This window comes from Salvelinus fontinalis, chromosome 6 (assembly GCF_029448725.1).
Source record: "Salvelinus fontinalis isolate EN_2023a chromosome 6, ASM2944872v1, whole genome shotgun sequence".
Taxonomy (NCBI): Eukaryota; Metazoa; Chordata; class Actinopteri; order Salmoniformes; family Salmonidae; genus Salvelinus; species Salvelinus fontinalis.
In genome coordinates this window covers 43,428,006-43,444,177 of record NC_074670.1, presented here as the reverse complement: position 1 = coordinate 43,444,177, position 16,172 = coordinate 43,428,006, and positions in this window count along the sequence as shown.

Sequence of the window (16,172 nt, the reverse complement as noted above, 5' to 3'; positions counted from 1 at the left end):
TGCAAGTCATCATATTTGTGACTCGAGTCCAAGTCATGTGACTCGAGTCCACACCTCTGCAAGCGGCAGCCTCCTTTTTCAAAGAATCTCAAACCTGTGGCCTTAAAGAGCAGCTGAAGATCACATGCAATGATTATGCAATATAAATTGAGGATGCTGAATTCACTGTTTTTATTCAGCAGTTGAGTCGCACAATGAACATGGGAAAGAGTGACTTTTCCTCCATAATGAGTGCACTTGACAGCTGCCCTGATTATATTTCCCCTAATATAAACTCTCTGTTAAGGATCATTGTCACTCTTCCAATAACATCATGCAGTGTGGAGAGACTTTTCTCAACAACAACTAGGATAAAAAATTGTCTTCGCACATCAATGACAAGCGCCCGGCTGAACCACTTCAGTTTGCTGTCTTTTGAGCGTGAACAGACAGATACATTGGATTATGATGAAATCATCACCACATTCAACTCAAAGCCTTGCCGTCTGCACCTTGTGATGTAGGTCACGCCTTATGATATGTCTACTAAAGGTAAGGTACCTTTTTATAGTACTACTGCTTGCCATGGTATAAATGGTAACATCAAATATAGGCTTGTTTGCCCATCGAGATTAAAGTGTGCCTGAAAATGAGTTTTATGTTGTTGGCAACTGGTCTAAAGTTACTGTCTTGTTTAATATGCTGGGATAAGTAATTATTTGTATATGTAACGAGGTTGCTCCAAGTACTATGCACTAGTATAAAACGATTGTATTACGAAATAATATACGGTGCACATCACAAAATAAATGTGATAAACAAGTAGAAAAAATGCCTTAACAAATTTTTCTAGGCCTATCCCCAAAAAAGAAAACATTTCTGGCTATGCCCCTGGTGTGGAGGATATATTGGCACGGGTGTTGTTAGGCCCGAGTCAAAGCCAATATATCCTCCAAACACTGGCTTCTCGGGCATTATCACTTAAGTGTAAACGGGACGTGCTGATGAAGCAGCTGTAGCTGTAGTCTTCAGAGAAACTGGATAGGTAATTATGGAAGCCAATTCCCACCCCACCCCCAAAATGTATAAAAAAAAAAAACTGAAATACCTTATTTATATAAGTATTCGGACCCTTTGCTATGAGACTCGAAGTAGAGTTCAGGTGCATCTTGTTTCTATTGATAATCATTGAGATGTTTCTACAACTTGATTGGAGTCCACCTGTGGTCAATTCAATTGATTGGACATGATTTGGAAAGGCACACACCTGTCTATATAAGGTCCCACAGTTGACAGTGGATGTCAGAGCAAAAACTAAGCCATGAGATCGAAGGAATTGTTCATAGAGCTCCGAGATGTAGAGCCTCGACACTGGTGCACCCACAAATTTACTCTGTACCGGTACCCTCTTTATATAGCCCCGCTATTGTTATTTTAATAATTAGTTATTCTTATCTCTTACTTTTTTTTTTAGGTATTTTCTTAACTGCATTGTTGGTTAAGGGCTTGTAAGTTAAGGGCTTGCATTTCACTGTAAGGTCTACTATACCTGTTGTGTTCGGGCACATGTGACAAATACAATTTGATTTGATTTGATTTTAGAAAGGATTGTGTCGAGGCACAGATCTGGGGAAGGGTACCAAAACATTTCTGCAGCATTGCAGAATGGAAGAAGTTTGGAACCACCAAGACTCTACTCTGCTCGGCCTAACTGAGCAATCAGGGGAAAAGGGCCTTGGTCAGGGAGGTGACCAAGAACCAGATGGTCACTATGACAGAGCTCTAGAGTTCCTCTGTGGATATGGGAGAACCTTCCAGAAGGACGACCATCTCTGCAGCACTCTACCAATCAGGCCTTTATGGTAGAGTGGCCAGACAGGAGCCACTCTTCAGTAAAAGGCACCTAAAGACTCTCAGACCATAAGAAACAATATTCTCTTGTCTGATGAAACCAAGTTCGAACTCTTTGGCCCCGATGGTCACTCTGACAGAGCGCCAAAGTTCCTCTGTGGAGATGGGAGAACCTTCACTCAACCAATCAGGTCTTTATGGTAGGGTGGCCAGACGGAAGCCAGTCCTCATTAAAAGGCACAGTTTGCCAAAAGGCACCTAAAGCACTCTCAGACCATGAGAAACAAGATTCTCTGGTCTAATGAAACCAAGATTGAACTCTTTGTCCTGAATGCCAAGCGTCATGTCTGGATGAAACCTGGCAGCATCCCTACGGTGAAGCAAGGTTGTGGAAAGCATCATGCTCTGGGGGATGCTTTTCAGCGTCATGGACTGGGAGACTAGTCAGGATCGAGGGAAAGATGAACAGAGCAAAGTACAGAGAAATCCTTGATGAAAACCTGCTCCAGAGCGCTCAGGACCTCAGACTGGGAAGAAGGTTTCCCTTTCAACAGGACAACGGCCCTAAACACACAGCCAAGACAATGCAAGAGTGGCTTCGGGACAAGTCTCTGAATGTCCTTGAGTGGCCCAGCCAGAGCCCGGACATCTCTGGAGAGACCTGAAAATAGCTGTGCAGCAACACTCCCCATCCAACCTGACATAGCTTGAGAGGATCTGCAGAGAAGAATGGGAGAAACTCCCCAAATACACGTGTGCCAAGCTTGTAATGTCATTCCCAAGAAGACTCGAGACGGTAATCACTGCCGAAGGTGCTAAGTAAAGGGTTTGAATACTTACGTATATATGATATGTCCGTTTTTTATTTGTAATAAATTAGCAAACATTTCTAAAATCCAGTTTTTGCTTTTTTGTTATGGGGTATTGTGTGTAGATTGATGAGGGGGGAAAACGATTTCATCTATTTTAGAATAAGTCTGTAACCTACCAAAATGTAGGTTACGTTGTAGGAGTTGGGCCGGTTTTATGACTTAACGACTGGTCGTAAACTTTCTCTCTTGCCTTTGCAGCATGGAGAAGTTAAAAATCCCTTTGTTACAACAGAGAGAGAATTTGCTGCCAAAATTCCAACATCCAAAAGCGGATAATGAAACAATATTTCTAACATAAAGAATGTGGGAAAGGGTTGGTGGGGATCCAAACAGTAATCATGTCAAAAGTGTATTATTTTGTGATATCATTAAGGATGGTATAACTTTATAACTGTATCTTTGAGGGTGTACACATTCTAGTTATCATGTTTGCATCTAAATGTTGAATAAAATAAATGATTCGTTTAAGAACCTTTATTGAAAATAAAATGTGATTTTAGCCTTCTAAATGAGAATTGTTTTTCATAAACTTTTGCTAAGTCAATAACCAAGCCCACGTGAGCACAGATTTCGTGTCAACGTGATGGAATGCCCCCTTTTTACCCAATAATTAACTTCTTATGGCTGCAGGGGCAGTATTGAGTAGCTTGGATGAAAGGTGCACAGAGGTGCACAGAGTAAACGGCCTGCTCCTCAGTCATAGTTGCTAATATATGCATATTATTATTAGTATTGGATAGAAAACACTCTGAACAGAACTCATATGGCAGACAAAAATCTGAGAAGTTCCACTTCCTGTTTGGATTTTTTCTGAGGCTGGTATATTTTCAACCAAGCTCCCAATGAAATTACAACGAGATATGGATGAGTTTTCACTTCCTACGGCTTCCACTAGATGTCAACAGTCAATAGAACTTTGTCTGATGACTCTAATGTGAAGGGGGGCCGAAGGAGACAGGAATGATTCACCACTGCCATGGGGTGACCACGCATTGAACACGCGCGTTCACGTGAGAGGCAGCTCCGTTCCATCGCTCAACTGAAGTCAATATAATTCTCCGGTTGGAACGTTATTCAAGATGTATGTTAACAACATTCTAAAGATTGATTCAATACATCGTTTGACATGTTTCTACTGACTGTTACGGAACTTTTGGACATTTCGTCACGTTAGAGTGGACGCGCTTTGTGACTTTGGAATTGTTTACCAAACGCGCTAACCAAAGTAGCTAATTGGACATAAATAACGGACATTATCGAACAAATCAAGTATTTATTGTGGACCTGGGATTCCTAGGACTGCATTCTGATGAAGTTCATCAAAGGTAAGGAAACATTTATCATGTATTTTCAGATTTCTGTTGAATCCAACATGGCGGCTAATTTTACCAATGTTCTGAGCTCCGTCTCAGATTATTGCATGGTTTGCTTTTTCCGTAAAGTTTTTTTGAAATCTGACACAGCGGTTGCATTAAGGAGAGGTATATCTATAATTCCATGTGTATAACTTGTATTATCATCGACATTTATGATGAGTATTTCTGTTGAAACGATGTGGCTATGCACTATCACTGGATGTTTTTGGAACTAGTGAATGTAACGCGCCAATGTAAACTCAGATTTTTTTATATAAATATGAACTTTATCAAACAAAACATGCATGTATTGTGTAACATGAAGTCCTATGAGTGTCATCTGATGAAGATAATCAAAGGTTAGTGACTAATTTTATCTCTATTTCTGCTTTTTGTGAAAGCTGTCTTTCGCTGGAAAAACGGCTGTGCTTATTGTGGTTTGGTGTGACCTAACATAATCGTTTGTAGTGCTTTCGCTGAAAAGCATATTTGAAATCGGACACTTTGGAGGGATTAACAACAAGATTACCTTTAAAATGGTATAAGACACATGATTGACTGAGGAATTTTAATTATGAGATTTCTGTTTTTTGAATTTGGCGCCCTGCACTTTCACTGGCTGTTGTCATATCATCCCGTTAGCGGGATTGCAACCATAATTAAAGGACTCATAACGCAATTTACATTAGACCAGCGTGACAGACAGCGTAAGCTGAATGTTACAAAATGTTGGGAACCTATGAAAACAAGATCAAAACATGCCTGGTTGCTGCCGGTGGGTAAAGTGGTCCTAGCTGCACCCTGAATAATCAACCATTGAGACCAGACAGCGTAGAGCGGTGGCTACATGGCTGGAAAAGGTTAAAACTACAAGATCAGAAAATGGTAAGACCCTCTGAAACTCTCGACGAGTGACGAAGGTGAAGACTAGACTAAAACATGCACCGCCTGCAGCTAACGAAGAAGTCTACAACTAGGGACATTGTGACCTCTGGTGGACAACCAGAGACTTACATCCACTTCCATAGACAAATTGAGTTCAATAGAGAGAAGACAAAGACATCCACACATAAATTGCAATTATTTTCAAATGAGCGTTTGTTCATGTGCAAAGTACTCATATTCCCATGAGCATAGCTTCCACATGTATGTACGATAAGCCCACTCTCTTTGTCTGTCCCGCTTTTTCTTTCCCCACCCCCTTCCATTTCTATGTGAGAACTGAAATGGTCTATTCATTATTTTTCCATTTTAGTAGACGATTATATCAAATCAAATCAAATCAAATTTTATTAGTCACATACACATGGTTAGCAGATGTTAATGCGAGTGTAGCGAAATGCTTGTGCTTCTAGTTCCGACAATGCAGTAATAACCAACAAGTAATCTAACCTAACAATTCCACAACTACTACCTTATACACACACAAGTGTAAAGGGATAAAGAATATGTACATAAAGATATATGAATGAGTGGTGGTACAGAACGGCATAGGCAAGATGCAGTAGATGGTATAGAGTACGGTATATACATATGAGATGAGTACTGTAGGGTATGTAAACATAAAGTGGCATAGTTTAAAGTGGCTAGTGGTACATTTTTACATAATTTCCATCAATTCCCATTTTTAAGTGGCTGGAGTTGAGTCAGTATGTTGGCAGCGGCCGCTAAATGTTAGTGGTGGCTGTTTAACAGTCTGATGGCCTTGAGATAGAAGCTGTTTTTCAGTCTCTCGGTCCCTGCTTTGATGCACCTGTACTGACCTCGCCTTCTGGATGATAGCGGGGTGAACAGGCAGTGGCTTGGGTGGTTGTTGTCCTTGATGATCTTTATGGCCTTCCTGTGACATCGGGTGGTGTAGGTGTCCTGGAGGGCAGGTAGTTTGCCCCCGGTGATGCGTTCTGCAGACCTCACTACCCTCTGGAGAGCCTTACGGTTGTGGGCGGAGCAGTTGCCGTACCAGGCGGTGATACAGCCCGACAGGATGCTCTCGATTGTGCATCTGTAGAAGTTTGTGAGTGCTTTTGGTGACAAGCCGAATTTCTTCAGCCTCCTGAGGTTGAAGAGGCGCTGCTGCGCCTTCTTCACGACGCTGTCTGTGTGGGTGGACCAATTCAGTTTGTCCGTGATGTGTACACCGAGGAACTTAAAACTTTCCACCTTCTCCACTACTGACCCGTCGATGTGGATAGGGGGGTGCTCCCTCTGCTGTTTCCTGAAGTCCACAATCATCTCCTTTGTTTTGTTGACGTTGAGTGTGAGGTTATTTTCCTGACACCACACTCCGAGGGCCCTCACCTCCTCCCTGTAGGCCGTCTCGTCGTTGTTGGTAATCAAGCCTACCACTGTAGTGTCATCCGCAAACTTGATGATTGAGTTGGAGGCGTGCATGGCCACGCAGTCGTGGGTGAACAGGGAGTACAGGAGAGGGCTCAGAACGCACCCTTGTGGGGCCCCAGTGTTGAGGATCAGCGGGGTGGAGATGTTGTTACCTACCCTCACCACCTGGGGGCGGCCCGTCAGGAAGTCCAGGACCCAGTTGCACAGGGCGGGGTCGAGACCCAGGGTCTCGAGCTTGATGACGAGTTTGGAGGGTACTATGGTGTTAAATGCTGAGCTGTAATCGATGAACAGCATTCTCACATGGGTGTTCCTCTTGTCCAGATGGGTTAGGGCAGTGTGCAGTGTGGTTGCGATTGCGTCGTCTGTGGACCTATTGGGTCGGTAAGCAAATTGGAGTGGGTCTAGGGTGTCCGGTAGGGTGGAGGTGATATGGTCCTTGACTAGTCTCTCAAAGCACTTCATGATGACGGAAGTGAGTGCTACGGGGCGGTAGTCGTTTAGCTCAGTTACCTTAGCTTTCTTGGGAACAGGAACAATGGTGGCCCTCTTGAAGCATGTGGGAACAGCAGACTGGGATAAGGATTGATTGAATATGTCCGTAAACACACCAGCCAGCTGGTCTGCGCATGCTCTGAGGACGCGGCTGGGAATGCCGTCTGGGCCTGCAGCCTTGCGAGGGTTAACACGTTTAAATGTTTTACTCACCTCGGCTGCAGTGAAGGAGAGCCCGCAGGTTTTGGTAGGGGGCCGTGTCAGTGGCACTGTATTGTCCTCAAAGCGGGCAAAAAAGTTGTTTAGCCTGTCTGGGAGCAAGACATCCTGGTCCGCGACGGGGCTGGTTTTCTTTTTGTAATCCGTGATTGACTGTAGACCCTGCCACATACCTCTTGTGTCTGAGCTGTTGAATTGCGACTCGATTTTGTCTCTGTACTGGGACTTAGCCTGTTTGATTGCCTTGCGGAGAGAGTAGCTACACTGTTTGTATTCGGTCATGCTTCCGGTCACCTTGCCCTGGTTAAAAGCAGTGGTTCGCGCTTTCAGTTTCACGCGAATGCTGCCGTCAATCCACGGTTTCTGGTTTGGGAATGTTTTAATCGTTGCTGTGGGTACGACATCGTCAATGCACTTCCTAATGAACTCGCTCACCGAATCAGCATATTCGTCAATATTGTTATTGGACGCAATGCGGAACATATTCCAATCCGCGTGATCGAAGCAGTCTTGAAGCGTGGAATCAGATTGGTCGGACCAGCGTTGAACAGACCTGAGCGCGGGAGCTTGTTGTTTTAGTTTCTGTTTGTAGGCTGGAATCAACAAAATGGAGTCGTGGTCAGCTTTTCCGAAAGGGGGGCGGGGGAGGGCCTTATATGCGTCGCGGAAATTAGTATAACAATGGTCTAGGGTTTTACCAGCCCTGGTAGCACAATCGATATGCTGATAGAATTTAGGGAGTTTTGTTTTTAGATTAGCCTTGTTAAAATCCCCAGCTACGATGAATGCAGCCTCAGGGTGTGTGGTTTCCAGTTTACAAAGAGTCAGATAAAGTTCGTTCAGGGCCATCGATGTGTCTGCTTGGGGGGGAATATATACGGCTGTGATTATGATCGAAGAGAATTCCCTTGGTAGATAATGCGGTCGACATTTGATTGTGAGGAGTTCTAGATCAGGTGAACAGAATGACTTGAGTTCCTGTGTGTTGTTATGATGATCACACCACGTCTCGTTAATCATAAGGCATACCCCCCCGCCCCTCTTCTTACCAGAAAGATGTTTGTTTCTGTCGGCGCGATGCATGAAGAAACCAGCTGGCTGCACCGACTCCGTTAGCGTCTCTTGAGTTAGCCATGTTTCCGTGAAGCAGAGCACGTTGCAATCCCTGATGTCTCTCTGGAATGCTACCCGTGCTCGGATTTCATCAACCTTATTGTCAAGAGACTGGACATTGGCGAGTAGTATGCTAGGGAGTGGAGCGCGATGTGCCCGTCTCCGAAGCCTGACCAGGAGACCGCCTCGTTTGCCCCTTTTACGGCGTCGCACAGGGTCACCGGCTGGGATCAGATCCTTTGTATTGGGTGGAAGGCAAAACACTGGATCCGTTTCGGGAAAGTCATATTCCTGGTAGGAACGATGATGAGTTGACGTTAATCGTATATTCAGTAGTTCCTCCCGACTGTATGTAATGAAACCTAAGATTACCTGGGGTACCGATGTAAGAAATAACACATAAAAAAACAAAATACTGCATATTTTCCAAGGAACGCGAAGCGAGGCGGCCATCTCGTTTCGGCGCCGGAAGTGAAGGGATATATCCAGAGCAACTTACAGTAGTGAGTGCATACAGTTTTATACTGGTCCCCCATGGGAATCGAACCCACAACCCTAGCATTAGCAAGCGCTATGCTCTTCCAACTGAGCCGCATCATCACATCACATCATCAATTACTGTATTGTACTGTTTTGTGCATTGTTTTTCCTCATGGCGATTGAAAGTCTACAGGTACAAACCTAGATGACCAACCTATGTACAATACTTTAATGTACATTTACATGAAATGGTTTGTAAGGATGATAAATTAATACTGCACAAAAAGTGGTTGTTTTCCTAGTGATTTGATCTAGAAAAATACTTTATTTGATGTGGATGTATGGTGTCTTTGCCCATGACTTTGCACCTTTTGATGTAAATGTTTGAGGACAGGTTTTTTTCTTCTTTCGGACTGCTTTCGGTTTGTTAATACTGCTGCAGCACCCTCAGCACCCCTACTTCCCGCGCCTATGGCCCCATGGTGGCGGTGGGGTTATGCTATGGGCAGGCATAAGCTACGGACAACAAACACAATGCACAGAGACACCGTGACAAGATCCAGAGGCCCATTGTCGTGCCATTCATCTACCCCCATCACCTCGTGTCAGCATGATAATGCACGGCTCCATGTTACAAGGATCTGTACACAATTCCTGGAAGCTGAAAATGTCCCAGTTCTTCCATGGCCTGCATACTCACCAGACATGTCCCCAAGTCCAGAACAGACTATGGAAGGCGCACAGTACTACATAGAGCCATGACTACATGGAACTCTATTCCACATCAAGTAACTCATGCAAGCAGTAAAATTAGATATAAAAAACACTTTATAGAACAGCGGGGACTGTGAAGCAACACAAACATAGGCACAGGCGCATGCACACACACATGATAAAATACGCACTATACACACACGTACACATGGATTTTATACTGTAGATATGTGGTAGTTGTGTAGTAGGGGCCTGAAATCTGTGTTGTGTGTTGTGAAATCTGTGAATGTATTGTAATGTTTTTAAAATTGTATAAACTGCCTTAATTTTGCTGGACCCCTGCCTTGGCAGCAGCTAATGGGGATCCATAATAAATACAAATACATCTCACCCATTGAGAATGTTTGGGATGCTCTGGATCAACGTGTACAACAGCGAGTTCCAGTTCCCGCCAATATCCAGCAACTTCGCTCAGCCATTGAAGAGGAGTGGGACAACATTCCACAGGCCTCAATCAACAGCCTGATCAACTCTATACGAAGGAGATGTGTTGCGCTGCATGAGGCAAATGGTGGTCACACCAGATACTGACTGGTGTTATCTTTGACCAACAGATGCATATCTGTATTCTCAGTCATGTGAAATACATAGATTAGGGCCTAATTAATTAATTTGGACTGACTGATTTCCTTATATGAACTGTAACTCTTATATGAAGTAAACTCTAAAATTGTTGCATGTTGCGTTTATATTTTTGCTCAGTATACATGTAATTTGACCCAGTCAAATTGTATTGAATGAACTCTTCCTGTGATTAGGATCAGCACTGCTGCTCAAAATAGCTTGATTACAGGTAAACACTATCTGGACTTCTCTTTCTCCATATTTCTTATAATCTCCTCCAGAACTTTCCTGCCTCGTAGGAAACTATAAAAGTCTTCAATCCCGCCCACACACATTTGACATGCACAATTGAACTGATGATTTCTTCAAAATGACACAATGCCAGCATATTGTTACCTTAACTTCTCTTGGGTAGGGGGCAGCATTCTGAATTTTGGATGAAAAGCATTCCCAAATTAAACTGCCAGCTACTCATCCCCAGAAGATAAGATATGCATATTATTAGTAGATTTGGATAGTAAACACCCTGAAGCTTCTAAAACTGTTTGAATCATGTCTGTGAGTTTAACAGAACTTATTTAGCAGGCAAAACCCCGAGGACAAACCATTCAGATTTTATTTTTTTGAGGTCACTCTCTTTTCAATGGATTTTCATTGGGAAACCAGATTTCTAAGGGACCTTCTTGCAGTTCCTACCGCTTCCACTGAATGTCAACAGTCTTTAGAAATTGTTTGAGGTTATTCCTTTGTGTAATGAAGAAGTACGGCCATTTTGAAGGAGGGTCACTCGAAGTGTCCTGTTTGTTAGAAGCGCGGGACCAGAAAGCTAGCTACAGTTGGTTTTAATCCTGTATCGAACACAGATCATCCCGTCTTCAATTTTATCAACTATTTACGTAAAAAAATACCTTAAGTTGTATTACAAAAGTAGTTCGACATTTTTTGGCAAAGTTTACAGGTAACCTTTGAGACATTTTGTAGTCACGTTTCACAATTTGGAACCAGTGTTTTTCTGGATAAAACGCGCCAAAGAAATGGACATTTTGGATATACATCGACGGGATTAATTGAACAAAAGGACCATTTGTGATGTTTATGGGACATATTGGAGTGCCAACAACAGAAGCTCGTCAAAGGTAAGGCATGAATTATATTTTTATTTCTGCGTTTTGTGTCGCGCCTGCAGGGTTGAAATATGCTTCTCTCTCTTTGTTTACAATGGTGCTATCCTCAGATAATAGCTTTGTTTGCTTTCGCCGAAAAGCCTATTTGAATTCTGACATGTTGGCTGGATTCACAACCAGTGTAGCTTTAATTTGGTATCTTTCATGTGTGATTTATTGAAAGTTTAATTTTCATAGTAATTTTATAGTAATTCATTTGAAATTTGAATTTGGAGCTCTGCATTTTCTCTGGCTTTTTGCCAAGTGAGACAGTAACGCATATAAATATGAACTTTACCGAACAAAACATACATGTATTGTGTAACATGAAGTCCTATGAGTGTCATCTGATGAAGATCATAAAAGGTTAGTGATTAATTTTATCTCTATTTCTGCTTTTTGTTACTCCTCTCTTTGGCTGGAAAAACGGCTGTCTTTTTCTGTGACTTGGCTCTAACCTAACATAATCATTTGGTGTGCTTTCCTCGTAAAACCCTTTTGAAATCGGACACTTTGGCTGGATTTACAACAAGTGTATTTTTAAAATGGTGTAAAATACTTGTATGTTTGAGGAATTTAAATTATGGGATTTCTGTTGTTTTCAATTTGGCGCCCTGCGGTTTCACTGGCTGTTGACGAGGTGGGACGCTACCGTCCCACATACCCTAGTGAGGTTAACAACCTTTCTCGTCCAATACATTGAATCCAACACACAGCAAACCACTCGAAACCGGAGTTATAATTTCCATGAGGTGGATACTATGCACTTTGTAGTCGGACTACAGATTATTTTCAATTCATTAATGAAAGTAAATTTGGGCTGCCAAACACACACACACACACACACACACACAGATTACTGCACCTGTACATAGCCCATCTATAATTTAGCCCAAACAACTACCTCTCCCCTACTGTATTTAATTATTTATTTATTTTGCTCCTTTGCACCCCATTATTTCTATCTTTACTTTGCACATTTTTCCACTGCAAATCTACCATTCTAGTGTTTTACTTGTTATATTGTATTTACTTCGCCACCATGGCCTTTTTTGCCTTTACCTCCCTTATCTCACCTCATTTGCTCACATTGTATATACTTATTTTTTTTCTACTGTTTTATTGACTGTATGTTTGTTTTACTCCATGTGTAACTGTGTTGTTGTATGTGTCGAACTGCTTTGCTTTTTCTTGGCCAGGTTGCAATTGTAAATGAGAACTTGTTCTCAACTTGCCTACCTGGTTAAATAAAGGTGATAAAAAGGACTGTAACCCATGTTAACATGTAGAGGAGCATAGTGTAAAACTCACTATAGAACAAGACATATTGGATAGACACCATACCTGGACGTATTGGTGCCGGAGTTCCTCGACCCGCTCACTGTTCCTATCAAAAGGAACTGTGTACAACTGTTTCATTCGAACTCTGTGTTTGGTCACAGTCCGAACAATGGTAGTCAGGCTGATGCTTTCCACATTGTGAAATGCCAGGTTGTCCTCTACAATTCTGGTCTGAATTTCTCTCAGCTTTATTGCATTATCAGCAATGACCAATCCTACAATGGCATGCTCTTGGTCTTCACTGAGGAGCTTTCCTCTTCCCCCAGAGGGAGGAAGATGTTGCATCCTTTAGAGGAACAAAAATACAGATGTATCTGCATTGGGACTGGTGGCCTACAGTTACTGTGGGACATAGCAACAGTAATGATAGAAGAAGCCCTTGTGAAATGCATTACTTACCTGTTGGTTTGTTGAAAATTCCGGATAATGGAAGCCACGGTTGACCGTCTGAGATTAGGCTGGACTCTTTAACCAGCCTCTCTCCGTGATAGACCATGGTTTATCACATGGTCTATGATGGTGGCTCTTATTTCATCAGTGACAACAGCTCTTACTCTCCTTTGAACACCACCACACATTCTTACTCCTCTCCCCTACCTCTCCTTCTCCCTTGTCCTGGTCCAACTACTCCTCTGCCTGGTCCAGCTACTCCTCTGCCTGGTCCAGCTACTCCTCTCCCTGGTCCAGCTACTCCTCTGCCTGGTCCAACTACTCCTCTCCCTGGTCCAGCTACTCCTCTGCCTGGTCCAACTACTTCTTTCCCAGGTCCAGCTACTCCTCTCCCTGGTCCAACTACTCCTCAACCCTGTTCCAACTACTCCTTTCCCTGGTCCAACTACTCCTTTCCCTAGTCCAACTACTCCTTTCCCAGGTCCAGTTACTCCTTTCCCAGGTCCAGTTACTCCTCTCCCTGGTCCAACTACTCCTCAACCCTGGTCCAACTACTCCTCTCCCTGGTCCAGCTACTCCTTTGCCTGGTCCAGCTACTCCTCTCCCTGGTTCAACTACTCCTCTGCCTTGTCCAGCTACACCTCTACCAGGTCCAACTACTCTTCTGCCTGGTCCAGCTACTCCTCTCCCTGGTCTATCTATTGCTCTCCCTTGTCCAGACATCATTTTTTCTCTCTCTGCTCCTCTGTGATGTTCTTTATCCACAACACCTGGCTATGTCTTCGATTGAGATTGGAATCAGCTGTGGTTGGTCTATTTTACCCAATTTACAGTAAATCAGCTATTTCTCAATGTTTCAATGATCTGTTCATTCAAAAATGCTTATCAGCTGTTTCAATATAGCTTTTGAGCTGCTGTTGTTGCAGAAGTAGGGTATTTATACTATATATAAGGTTTTGAACATTGGGTCTTCATTTCTGGCATGCTGTGTGCAAGCATTTGTAAATAAGACAAGAAAGATCCATCATTTTGGTATTGAGTAAGCTTGTATGTAAAGACAATTTAAGCATTTTAGAAACGTGTTAATGGACTGCATATTCTGTGAAAACAACATGAATTGTGTTAAAGGTATGGTCCACAACAGATGGATGTTGTGCTAATTGTGTTTAGAGTTTTGAAAATGTGACTACAGATTGGACAAAAGGATGTTAGCGATTGTAAAAAAAACTGTAAAGTGACTAGTGTTCCATTATTAAAGTGACCAGTGATTCCATGTCTATGTAATGGGGTAGAGCCTCTAAGGTGGTAGCCAGCTAGTGATGGCTATTTAACACTCTGATGGCCTTGAGATAGAAGCTGTTTTTCAGTCTCTCGCTTCCAGCTTTGATGCAACTGTACGGATCTCGCCGTTTTGAATGGTAGCGGGGTGAACAGGCAGTGGCTCGGGTGGTTGTTGTCCTTGATGATCTTTTTGATCTTCCTGTGACATCGGGTGCTGTAGGTGTCCTGGAGGGCATGTAGTGTGCCCCTCGTTGATGTATTGGGCACACCTCACCACCCTCTGGAGAGCCCTGCAGTTGCGGGCCGTACCAGTTGCCATACCAGGCGGTGATACAGCCCGACAGGATGCTCTCAATTGTGCATCTGTAAAAGTTTGTGAGGGTCTTAGGGGCCAAGCCACATTTCTTCAGCCCGAGGAGGCACTGTTGGGCCTTCTTCACCACACTGTTTGTGTGGGTGGACTTTTTCAGATTGTCAGTGATGTGTACGCTGAGCAACTTGAAGCTTTCCTGAGTAGTGCAGCGATCGAAGGGACTGCATCTCAGTGCTAGAGGCGTCATTACAGACCCTGGTTCAATCCTGGGCTGTATCACAACCGCCCGTGATCAGGAGTCCCATAGGGTGGCACACAATTGGCCCAGCGTCGTCTGAGGTAGGCCGTCATTGTGAAATAAGAATTTGTTCTTAACTGACTTACCTAGTTAAATAAATACAAATTATCCGCTGTGGTCCCATTGATGTGGATAGAGGTGTGCTCCCTCTGCTGTTTCCTGAAGTCCACGATCAGCTCCTTCATTTTGTTGAGGGAGAGAATTATTTTCCTGGCACCACTCCACCAAGGCCCTCACCTCCTCCCTGTAAGCTGTCTCGCCATTGTTGGTAATCAGGCCTACTACTGTTGTGTTGTCTGCAAACTTGATGATTGAGTTGGAGGCGTGCATGGCCATGCAGTCATGGGTGAACAGGGAGTACAGGAGGGGGCTGAGCACACACCCTTGTGGGGCCCCTGTGTTGAGGATCAGCAAAGTGGTGTTGTGTCCTACCTTCACCACCTGGGGGCGGCCCGTCAGGAAGTCTATGAACCAATTGCACAGGGCGGGGTTCAGACCCAGGCCCGAGCTTAATGATGAGCTTGAAGGGTACTATGGTGTTGAAGGCTGAGCTATAGTCGATGAACAGTATTCTTACATAGGTATTCCTCTTATCTATTCAATGTATTTGACCTATACTGGCAGGGTCTACAGACAATCACTGATTACAAAGGGAAAACAAGCCACATCGCAGACACCGATGTCTTCCTGTGACATCGGGGATAGGGCAGTGTGTAGTGTGATGGCGATTGCATTGTTTGTGGATCTATTGTGGCGGTACGCAAATTCGAAGTTGATCTAGGGTATAACGGTAAGGAAGAGATGATATGATCCTTAACTAGCCTCTCAAAGCACTACATGATGACAAAAGTGAGTGTTAAGGGGCGATTGTCATTTAGTTCAGTCACCTTTGCTTTCTTTGGTACAGGAACAATGGTGGACATCTTGAAGCAAGTGGGGACAGCAGACTGGGATAGGGAGAGATTGAATATGTCTGTAAACACTCCAACCAGCTGGTCTGCTCATGCTCTGAGGATGAGAGTAGGGATTCTGTCTGGGCTGGCAGCCTTGCGAGGGTTAACACGCTTAAATGTCTTACTCACGTCGGCCACAGAGAATGAGAGTCCACAGTCCTTGGGAGCAGGCCGCGCCGGTAGCACTGTGTTATCCACAAAGCGGGCAAAGAAGATGTTCGGCTTGTCCGGGAGCAAGATGTCGGTGTCTGTGACGTGGCTGGTTTCCCTTTGTAATCCGTGATTGTCTGTAGACCCTGCCAGTGTAGGTCGAATACATTGAATCCATCACACAGAAAACTATTCCATACTAAAGTTATATACATTTCTATCAAAACTATCAATCCATAAA